Source organism: Pleurodeles waltl, chromosome 3_1 (genome assembly GCF_031143425.1).
Source record: "Pleurodeles waltl isolate 20211129_DDA chromosome 3_1, aPleWal1.hap1.20221129, whole genome shotgun sequence".
Taxonomy (NCBI): Eukaryota; Metazoa; Chordata; class Amphibia; order Caudata; family Salamandridae; genus Pleurodeles; species Pleurodeles waltl.
In genome coordinates this window covers 1,331,249,164-1,331,261,166 of record NC_090440.1, presented here as the reverse complement: position 1 = coordinate 1,331,261,166, position 12,003 = coordinate 1,331,249,164, and the positions used below count along the sequence as shown (strand labels likewise).

Sequence of the window (12,003 nt, the reverse complement as noted above, 5' to 3'; positions counted from 1 at the left end):
TCCTTCACAGGGTTAATATAGGTGTGGATATAAAGAGGCAGTGGCAAGGGTAGAGGCAAAGTGGCAGCTCCGAAAGGCGCCACTGCCCCAAAACAGTGATGCTCTTTTTCTTCCCCCGACCATCCAACACCTGTCGGAGGCAGGTTGCAGGGGTTTCTGCCTCACTGGGAGGCAGTTACCTCCAACCACTGAGTTTTAAACATCATACCAGAGGGGCGTTGTTTAGAACTCACCCAAACATACCTAACTTACAAGTTGTCCACAGAACACCAGCGTCTGCTTCAAGAAAAGATGCTTGCGCTACTTTCCAAAACGGCCATATAGCTGGTGCCACCACTACATCGCGGCAGTACTCCCTGTAATTGATGGCTCTTTTTGGCCTATACTGGACCCTCTGTCCCCTCAACAAGTACATCCTGTTGGAACATTTCCACATGGTCACACTTCAGGATGTGCACATCACCCTCTGAAGTGGTGGAATGCAAACACCCTGTTGCGGAGATAGTCCTTTATAGACCCAGTTCCGCATAAGACCATCACCTCAGAAGGCCTCGCTCATGGAATGGGGATTGCATCTATAAGAACCGCAAAATCCTGGGCTTGTGGACACCAGCGCACCAGGGCCTGCACATAAACCACTGGAATTGCTGTCTATTCAATTTGCTCTTCGAGCATTCCCTCTACTCATTCACAGCAAGGCCCTTTTAGTCCGCCTGAACAACTCCACATTTTACATACAAAAGCCAGGGGGCATGCATTCACCACAGCTGTTTGCCCTAGTCCAGAGACGTATCATCAAGTCCACGAGTGGGAACTGCACCCCCAGAACCTATTCATTCACTTCCTGCAGATGGGGTTTCCTCACATAGACCTGTTTGCCATCCCTGAAACGCAAATGCCACCCATGGTCCATGGTCATAGATGAACTGGTCAGGGATGTTTGCCTATGCTTTTCCGTCTCTCCCGCTCCTACAGTTGTCTATTACCTCCTTCAACAGTCAGGCCTTGCCTAACCCTCCATTATGTTACATTTGGCTGCTGTGGCTGGTTACCTACAGAACAGGCAACACACTTTGCTATTCAGAATACCAGTCACTAAGGCCTTCATGGAAAGGCTTAAGTGGGCTATCCTGTCTCGGATGCCTTCTGACCCGGTATGGAATCTCAACATCGTTCTAACTAGACTCATAGGGCCTCTTATGAAGCACTTTTACTGTTTCTCGGTTAAGTTTCTTTCATGGTAGGTAGCCTTCCTTGTAGCCATTACTTCCCTTGGACAAGTCAGTAAGGTACATGGTCTCACCTTTGAGGTTCATCCAGAAAAGGTGGTCCTCGCAACCAACCCCAAATATATTCCCAAGGTAGTTTCCAGTTTTCATCTGAATCAAACAATTGAGCTGCCAGTTTTCTCTCTCTCTTTCTCTACATTCTGTAATGGAATAATGTATTATGTGGATAGAACAAAACCCTTTTGTAAGACACAACAAATCTTTGTGTCCTACTCCAAGCCACAAAATGGCCACGCTATTTGCAAAGCAAGCAGGAATTGCTTGTTGGCTTGTCAAGTGTATTCAAACTTATGCTAAGGGTAAAAGGTCCCTACCTCCCCTCCGAGACCCCATTATACTCACAAAAAGGGGCTTGGATGGCTTTGTTAGGAAACATGCCACTAGCAGACAGCTGTAAAGCAGCTACTTGGTCCACTCCCAACACTTTACTAAACATTACTTTGTGGATGTTCTGGCTAGAAAACAAGCTCAAGTTGGCCAGGCTGCGTTACGCACACTGTTACAGTCTTTTACAACATCCTCAAGCTATTGGGAGAACTGCTTTACAGTCTATGCACAGCAAGTGTATGTACAGCTACACATGCCACAAATGGAAAATGGTACTTACACTGTAAGCATCTGTTTGTGGCATGTAGTGTTGTAGATTCACATGCGTCCACCCTACTCCCCGGCCGTCTGGGGGTCAGTTGCAGATACTCTTACCTTAATTCTTTATTGTGCAAGATAATCTTTTCTATATCTCTGTTCTCCGTCTACACCTTCACCCTGTGGGCGGGGGAAAAAACAGTATGACTGTGAAGCCGATGCCCATGCGCATTGCCTTCAATAGGCGGAGTTGCCACACCTCGTGACTGAAAAAGCCTTCTTTGAACAAAAACAAGTTTCACATGTCCGAGCCCAACACTAGATGGGAGGAGTATGACTGATGCTTACAGGGTAACTAACATTTTGCTTACTCCAACTACTTCTACTTTCTGTCCACCTCAGCCTTAAGGTATGGGACATACACCAAAGCATGCTGCAAAGGAAAATGTGACTTACCTGTAACTAAGGCCCTCATTAGGAGTCTGGCGGTCCATGGACCTCCAGACTCACGGTGGCGGGTGGACCGGCGCGGTAGTGGCGGTCCGCCCGCCATATTATGACCGTGGAGGAGCCGCCACGATCGAAACGCCACCACTGCCAGGCTGCCGCCGCCAGGCAGCCTAGCGGTCTCTGCGTTTCAAATCCACAAGGGAAGTGCTGCAAGCACTGCTGCCATGGGGATTATGGGTCCCATTCTGCCAGCCTTTCCATGGTGGTTAACACCACCATGGAAAGGCTGGCGGAATGGGGGACTCGGGCCCCCATGCACAGCCCCGTTGTGCATTTCACTGCCTGAATTACGGGCAGTAAAATGCGCGACTGGTGCTGCTGCACCTGCCACACCGCCACATTGGCGCCTGCTCCATTAGGAGCCGACATCAATGTAAAGGCCCTGTTTCCCACTGGGCCATTGGGCAGAAACACTGTTTCCGCCCGCCGGCCCAGCGGGAAACTCAGAATAGTGCCGGCGGGGGCTTGACTGCACTGGCGGTCAAATGGCGGCAATGACTTTGGCGGGCGGCGAACTCATTATGAAACCCTAACTGTTGTCTGCCTGTTGTGTTGTAGAATCGAATGCTCCACCCACCTCCTCGTTGAATGGAACTTGGGCGGTTTGATCATTGGCTCAACAAAGCATTTAAACTTAACACAGGCAAGCAGATTTGCCTATGGGAATTAAAAACGATGTAAGATGAAATCTGCATGCTGAAAGATTTTGCTTTCAAATACATTATCACTAGTTATTCTCTAAAACAAAATTTAAGGGCTTATTTAGAGTTTGGTGGACAGGGTGGTCTGCGACAAAGAAGATGGAGTACCCTCAATGCCAAATTGATAATCCGCCCACTTTTATTTAGAGTCTGTCGTACTGTAATTTTTCCTTCGGTCTAAGTACCTCAGACGGCCTGCCCTATTTAGAATGGACAATCCAATGTGCTTTTTCTCCTCTTCTGAACTACCAGGAAAAGCCTTACGGTCCCAAACAGGAAAAAAATAACCCCATCACCTTATAAAAAAGCCTTTTTAGGCTTTCAGGGGCGTTAGGTTTTTGGGGACAAAGAGGGAGAATAACCCCCACACCCTGGGTGAAAAAAATGCTCAGCCTGTCTAGACAATTCATTTTTATTTTTTACAAATATAGTCCTGCTTTAGGAATTTGTTTGTGAACGTAAGAATGTTTTCTGACGGGCTACGTGAAACATGGTGGCTGCACTGCAAAGGTTCACTGCCTTTAGTGTTGCAACTGCTGCAGCAGCTGCTATGAAGGTCCAGAGATTGCCTCCATATGCCGGGCTATAGTCCTCTGGAGCAGTGGAGTCCTTGCCTTTGCTTCCCCGATAGTACGGAATACATACAGTTTGTCAAACTCTAAATGAGGATCTTTTTCATGTAATAAACAAACCCAGTGCTAGATGACAGGATTGTACACAGCATGGTATCTACAACAGGCGAACTTCAAAGAGAATGTTGCAGGTATGCTTTACTGTATTTGGCCAAGCGTTACAAATATTTGTGCTGAAATTTTATAAAACATTCTTTTCATGTTTCCTTAGTTTAAAGGTGAAGCACTACGCAACAAGAAGACAATCACTGGGAAAGTCCAACCGGAAACATATTTCAGTGCCTAATTCTGAAATTTTACTTTTGAAAACATTGAGTTTCAGTTTTTTGAGACTCTCAAATATGTCTTTCAACCAGCTTGTCTGCACCTCAACTTAAAATGAGCATTTTCACAAATTACTACAGAATCGGGAGAACACAAACCATGGAAGTACACTAGATTTTTTTTTAACTCTGTGAAGTTTAGCAGTTGGTCAAATGACTTGAAATCCATTCTGTGTTTAGTTGTTTAGTTAATAAACATTTTGAGGAATGCTGGAATTTTTTTTATTCTGAATGTTATGTTTAAAGCACAGGCTTGTAAATACGATTGTAACTTGTGACTCTGTAAATTAGAGCAAAGTTTTTTTTTATAAATTTATATATATTTGTATGGGAATGTGGGTACTGATTTTATTTCATGCATTTAAATTTAGCTTTTTCTCGAGTGAATACCAGAAAAATAATTGTCTGTGTTCTTATCCTTCAGATACAAGTGTTCATACATTACATTACACTACTGCAAAAGGGTTTTGTTCTATCCACATAATACATTAATACCGTTCTACCTTCTCTTTAGATTTTATTGTTCACAATACTTCATATATCGTGAATATAAATAACTTAAAAAAGAGAATTGGCGTTGTTACCAAACATCAAGATACTTGTGGCCAGATGTAAAATACTTTTTCCTGGTCACAAACGGCCTGATTCACATAATCAGGCCATTTGCGCCCAGAAAAAAGCATTTCTGGATGTACAGACCCCATATGGTGATTCCGTAATCCAATACCGAATCGCAAAATGTTTTGCGAGTCACTATTAGGAAGGGGCGTGCCAGGGGCATTCCTTCCTAATAGCGAGGCTGTGAATGCGGTCACAAAACAATCTCAGTTACCAGATTCAAGTTAGTGGTAACCCATTTGCAAACTGGAAGGCCTTTGTGAATACAAACGTAGATATTTTTTCAGAGCAGGTAGTGGTCTCACAGACCACTGCCTACTCTGGAAAAAAAAAATGAATCGAAAACTTTTCATTTTTTTGTTTGAAATGCAGCCCGTTTTCCTTTAAGGAAAACAGACTGCATTAAAAAAAAAACCTGATTTATTTAAAAAGCAGTCACAGACATGGTGGTCTGCTATCCTCAGCAGGCCACCATCCTTGTGAGGTTGGCCATTCCCAATGGGTTCGCAAAATGTGACCTACCTCATGAATATTGATGAGGTAGGTCCTTGCGACCCCATTGGGCATCGCTAAATATGTCTGAGACACATTTGTACATTTAATTTTGCAAGTCTCATATTGAAACTCGCACAAAAGTTGAAGTTAGAGACTCGCCAAATGAAATGGTCATACATCTGACCCATCATCTTTTTTAGAATTGCAATTGTGATGGGTCACCAAGGGTCTGATTATGACCTTGGCGGATGGGATACTCCGTCACAAACATGACAGATATCCAGTCCGCCATATTACAAGTTCTATTATATACTTTGAAACTTGTAAAACGGTGGGCGAGATATCCATCACGTTTGTGACCGAGTATCCCATTCGCCAAGTTCGTAATCAGGCCCTTAGTCTAAAACTGCTATGGATTGTGTCAAATTCAGAATTTTTTACTTTTGGAGTCTATGTAAAGAGCATCTGTACAATATATTAGATGTTACCTTTTGAATTTTTTTTATCATTAGAGGTGCACATAATTCATTACAGTTTGTGCATGTATTACATAGGCACTTCAAAACGTTTGCACATAGTGGAAATAAAATCTTACTTCCCTTTGTTAATTCTTGCTTGGATTTCGACCAAATGTTTCTTTTGATGCTGAATTTTACAGATAGATGCACCATTAATAATTTGCTTAGCAATGTGCAGGGCAAACAAAATAAATCCATAAATTATGTGACATTTTAGAAAAAAATCTTTTTGCTCATATATAAGAGAGAATGTGACTGCAGAAGGAATTGTCAAAAATGTACCATAAGCACTAGTTTCCACAAATAAACCAAGTCTTATTGTGAATGTAGAAACTGTATTCATGTTCATTATTATATTGATATCAAGAATTGAGTATGCATTGTGATTTAATCATAGGAAATAAAGATATTTTTGACACTAAGGTTTTTCTTTGCATTTATGTTAAAATCAGTCCATTTGTCCAGCGTTTTTTAAATAACAGGAGCTAGAAAGTTTGAAATCCACTGCTTACTGTAGTGGCAGGTATGTATGTTACCTGATATTTCATAGATTCATCCAAACTAATTTTCTAAGTAAAGGTTTTAACTGCATAGATGTGTTGGGAAGGATTATGCTAAGGGGTTAGGCACTAATGTTTAAAAATGTATTGTCATTGTTTTGTAGCTTCTGTCAACATATTTAAACTTAGGAGACTTACTGTTGAATGTATATGGAAGTGTAGCAAGAGATTTTAATACAGTTTTCATTAATTATTACCTGTACACAAACCTTCCAAATAGTTTCTTGACAATAATGCAGGATAATAATGACATTGAGCTCTGGTAGAATGATATTCACATCTTTATACGTAGCCTTCTTTTCTCTTACAAAGGCATCACCATGAATGTATTGTTAAGGAGTTAAAGGTTTGAAATGAACTGAACAATCTCTGAGGTCTTATGTGAACCAGTAAAATATCTATACAATCTACTTCATTCTTGGTTCTGTCAATTGAATTGATAGTTTTTTAATCTTACAATTTTGCTTTTGTCGCTGCAGTAAAGATAATGGAGGTCTACTGTCCTAGGAAACGGGATACCTTCATTTTTTACATTTATAATTTGCAGGTGGGCTATTGCTTGGTTACAATAAAAGGTGACAAGCACCAGTTAACTTTTTTCTGTTTTCCAAAACAGGCTACATTTTCTCTGCCTTTTAAGAATTTTAAGGCTATCATTCTTTTTCCAAGTTCATATTTTTTTAGCATCTGTCCATGGCTAACGGTGTCATTCATGTTAGATTACTGCCACTTTTCAAGACAATGCCCAATTCTGTAACCTAGAGAGCCCAGTTCAACTTCTGGATCAATATTACTTCGATTAACATGAGTATTATGGGAACTGACGTTACATATATGGCCACCAAATATTAACTTGCATTTTACTGATTTTAATTGTTATCCTCTTGCATATGACAGACTTGTGTCAACCAGCATTTAAATGACAGCAGTAAGAACAGGCAGAGGAGGGCAATCAGATATGCTTAGTTAGGGATGAGTGTATTGTGCTCTTTTATATAGGTATGAGAGACTTCTAAATACAACACATTATAAGTTCTCTGAGCTTTCAACATTTCTCTTTGTGCATATCCACCTAGCTTACCATCACCTGTATATTTCTATCTATAAAGTAATGCAAACATCTTTTTAAGGATTAGTTAAAAAGCTAAGCATGTCATCAGTTTCCTTTGATGTGGCAATTGGCTATGTTTGCTTTTACTTTGCTGAGTTAGTTGCTTTCCTTTTTATTTCACCCTCTCATGTTTAGAGTATATATGTTACTTAGGCGGTCATTATAAACAAGGCGGGAAACACCGCTGACCGCCGTGGCGACGGTGAACAGAAGACCGCCATAGGCGGTGAACAGAAACCCGCCATATAATGAACCAAAAACCAGATTCCATCAAAAATCACCAGTCTCTGCCAGGACCCTGTCGGTGGAAATGCTGGACCTCCCACCCTGCCACCGCCGAGCACACCCACATCCCGCCCTCCAAATAATGATGCACAAATCACCTTGGCGGTCAGTGGAAGCTGAACGACCATTGGCGGTGCAGACCGCCACGGGCGGTAAGTGGACCCAACAGTAAGAAGTGCCCACATTGGATAAGTTAGAAACCCACACACCTCACACACATCCACAACACCATAAAAACACTCACAGACACACCCCACAATCCTTTGCAACGAAAGTAGGCCAATGAAGACAGAGAACACCAGAAGCAGACACCGAATGCCACAATACTCGAGACTCGCACCGAACCACAGAAGAGCACCCTCACCGCGATTCCACCCCCGACACCATTCACCACACTCACCATGTCAGCCCCCAAACATCCACGCTTCACAGAAAGGGAGCTAAGGACCATGGTGGACGAGATCCTGAAGGTGGAGCCAGAACTATTCGGGGCTCAGGTGCAGCACACACCCATCGCCAGGAAGATGGAGCTATGGCAGACCATTGTCAACAGGGTCAATGCAGTGGGACACCATCCACGCACCAGGGACGACATCCACAAGAGATGGAACGACCTGCGGGGGAAGGTCAGGGCCATGGCATCCAGGCACCACAATGCAGTCCAGAAGACTGGGGGAGGACCTCCACCAACACCACCCGACTACACTGACTGGGAGGAAAAGGTACTGGCCATCCTCCACCCTGAGGGACTCACTGGAGGAATGGACTCTGGTAAGTCGTCTACAATTACAACATGCCCATCACACCTGTAATGCATGCACCACCCCACCCCCCCAACACCCACCAGGACCAGCACCCCACCCATCCCACAGGCACTGAATTCACCACCAATGTATGCTCACAAACCCACTAACAGGCCCACATCCCTTCCCCTGTGCACGGACACCCACCCACCCACCCACCCCAAACACAATGGGCTAGAACACCCACAGTGCACATCCACACCCTAAGTTAAAAGCAATGTCAACCCCACTAAAGCATCCTGCATGTTCACAAAGTGTGTAAGCCGCACAAACCCGCCCAGGCCTCTGCACCCCATCCGACTATGCGAATGTAATAGACATGTCCATTTCCCCCAACAGGCACCACCACCCATGCCACCCTGATGGACAGGACAAGGAGTGCCAGTGCCCCACAGGGAGACAGAGGCACCTCACAGGACACTGGGGATGGAACCCTGGACACTGATGAGCAGGATGGCCTCTCACACAGTCTTGGACTGTCACCATCCAGCAGCCCCACCCAGGATACCACTGACACCCCTACCACCCAGGCAAGAACATCAGCCCAGGGCAACCGTCCACACACCTGTGTATCCAGGCCACAGACTGGTGGAACACAAGTACAGAGGCCACAGTCACCCCCTACCAACAGGCAGGAAGATGATGGCCCCAGTACAAGTGGCACTGCCAGACCTGTGCAGGGGACACAGGCAGAGGGGGCTAGGCCCAGTCGGAGGGCATCAGTGGGCCGGGGGGAGGCCACAGGATGGATGCTGAAGCCCAGGATGTGATCTCTGAGGTCCTGGGGGCCTGCCAGCATACCCATGGCAGATTGGCCCAGATAGTATCCACCCTGGAACAGAGTCAGAGGATGCAGCAAGAACACCACCAAGAGGCCATGGAGCAGTGGAAAATGCACAACACCACAATGGCCAGCATAGCAGGTGCAGTGGTGCAGCTTGTACAAACCCAGTCTGAGACCCACACAGTACAGGAAGCCCCCACTACAGCTCAGGAGACAGACCAGACAATGACTGCATCAGCAGTAACTTTCCACAAACTACCCTCAGAGGCAACACAAGGAACAACCATTTCATCCTCTAGAGGTCAACAACAGGCGCCCAAAAGGACCCTCAGGCCAAGATATGGAACTGGAACACCTGCCAAAAACTAGGCCCCCTCAAAGAATTGACTCTGCAACAATCTGTCCACCAACTATCTCACACAATTAACCACCAAACAGTGCTAACAATAAATAAGAACTCATGTAAGCATTGATGGACTTACCAATACTTACAACAAGGCTGCCACCATGTTGGCATTTAGGATAACCACCCATGACCAACTGCCATCACTGTAATTTGCACAATTCAATCCCTGCACCAAATAAAACACATATCACACCTGTAACACTGTCCCCTGTCATAATGTGTGAACAAAGTGAAGTATGGATGCAACTGGCTGATAACTACTTTATTTGTACCTGCGTAGCATGAAAGTACACACTCGCCTTACATGTTGTTGTGCCTAAATATGTTGAGAAAAAGAACAACTAAATTGTATTCTGTCCTATCCAGACCTGAACACAGTTGCAATTGTACATTCAAACCCCCCCACCCCCAGATGACACGGCACACTGACAGTATGTTTCACAAACACCAATCTCAGCCCTTAGTCCCACATAGCTACTGGAAGTATAGTTGTATAAGTTGGGTCCTGGAATTGACATCTTCCCCTTCCTCATCATCACCATCACTCTCGTCCCCTCTCTGAGGAAGCTGGCCTGGATATACAGCACCCTCCACCTCCAAGACGGAGATAGAATTTCTCACTGCCACGTTGTGCAGTATGCAGCAGGCCACCATTATTCTACACACCTTTTCAGGCCCATAGGCCAGGGAACCCCCAGAGATATGTAGACAACAAAATCTAGCCTTCAGGAGACCTATTGTGCGCCTCATCACCCTCCTAGTATATCCATGGGCCTCATTGTAATTCCTCTCTGCATCTGTCCCAGTATTCCTCACTGGTGTCAGGAGCCAACGCAAGTTGGGATCTCCAGAATCACCTAGAAATAGGTGCAAAACAGAACTGTCATTGACAAGCCTCAGAGTCAGACAGCCTGGCTGTCTGCTAGGTGGCAATTAGTGACCAAAACACCTACCTATGATCCACCCTCTGTCCTCTTGTAGTTCCATCTTGTGTGTCACAGTACTGTTCCTCAGCACAAAGGAATCATGGACTGAACCGGGGAACATGGCATTCACATGTGAGATGTACTGGTCTGCAGTACATACCAATTGAATGTTCATGGAGTAAAAGTTCTTCCTGTTTCTGTCCACCTGTTCACTGACTCTTGGGGGGGATTATAGGTATGTGGGTGCCATTGATGGCACCTATCACATGGGGTATGTTGGCAAAGGCATAGAAGTCAGACTTGATGGCAGGGAGGTCAGTACTTTGGGAAAACCTCACATATGACTGCAGGTGTCGTACAAATGCATTCAGAAATCTTGTCAGTATCAAGCTGAACATTGGCTGTGAAAATCCAGCACCCATGCCCACTGCCACTTGAAAAGAGCCCGTTGCCAGGAAATAGAGTGCAGAGAGCACCTGCGCTTCAGTAGGGATGGCATGCTGATTACGATTTGCCGGAGTTAGTGCAGGATCCAGTATTTCACAAAGTTCGAGAATAGTTGCACGGGTGAGTCTGTAATTGATTATGATGTGAGGCTCCACCATGGTCCGCCTATCCACAAGTGGTCTGTACACCGATGGGGCCCTTCCTTGCCACCAGGGTCTGTACCTAGGAGGAACTTGAAACATGTGTGAGAAAGACACATACATCCGCACACATTGTCAGTCATTGAGCACTGCTGACTTGATTGTAGGGATTCAACTGCTAAATGTTTTTGACCTAACATCAACTAGACCATAATTATTGATCAGGGATTGTCAGGTGTGGTATTGTTAATGGTCACATGCATAGGTGTGTTAGGTGAACATTAGGGCCTGCATTGTGCAGATAGCAGTATTATAAATGCGTAGTTTTGGGCAAAATGTCTGCCCCCTGTAATCCTTAACTGTCATGGTGGAAGTGACCTCGTACCGCTAGCAGTTGACGTAACAGCGCAAGACGGTGTGTACCTCTGTGCACACAGTCATTGGTTAACATGGATGTCAATGGGGAATCCTAGCGTATCATGATCGCCGCCGCCGGTGATGGTGCACACCACCGCGGTACGTACACGAAGTCGTCACCCCAACTTCACTTAACTCCCTGATCTCGTGCAAGCAACTACTCCCCTGAGTGTACTGCTGTGTCCTGCCTCTGGTCATGGAAGTGGCTCGTGTTGCAGGGGCAAGGGCCCCTGCCTTCACCCAGGAGGAATTGGAGAGGCTAGTGGACGGGGTCCTGCCCCTGTATGCCAAGCTCTACGGATGGCCAGAGGTACAGGTGAGTCGGGGGATTGTGGGCAATGGTTGTGTGTAATGGATGGTGTTGGCAGTACATATGTGTGCACCTCTGACCCTGGTTGGGCCATGGTCCATGACATGCTGCATGCGGATGTGCTGTTAGTCTGTTTGTACTGT

At 45.2% G+C, this 12,003-nt stretch overlaps 1 protein-coding gene across 7 annotated transcripts in view; it reads left to right on the top strand.

Moving 5' to 3' along the window:
• SLC35F5 (solute carrier family 35 member F5) overlaps positions 1-6,093 on the top strand; it is a 575,369-nt gene extending 569,276 nt beyond the window's left edge. For all 7 annotated transcript variants that reach the window (XM_069224683.1, XM_069224682.1, XM_069224686.1 and 4 more), the window contains one exon: positions 3,929-6,093. The gene's annotated coding sequence lies outside the window, so the exon portion shown is untranslated. The remainder of the gene's footprint in view (positions 1-3,928) is intronic.
• Positions 6,094-12,003: the final 5,910 nt, after the last annotated feature.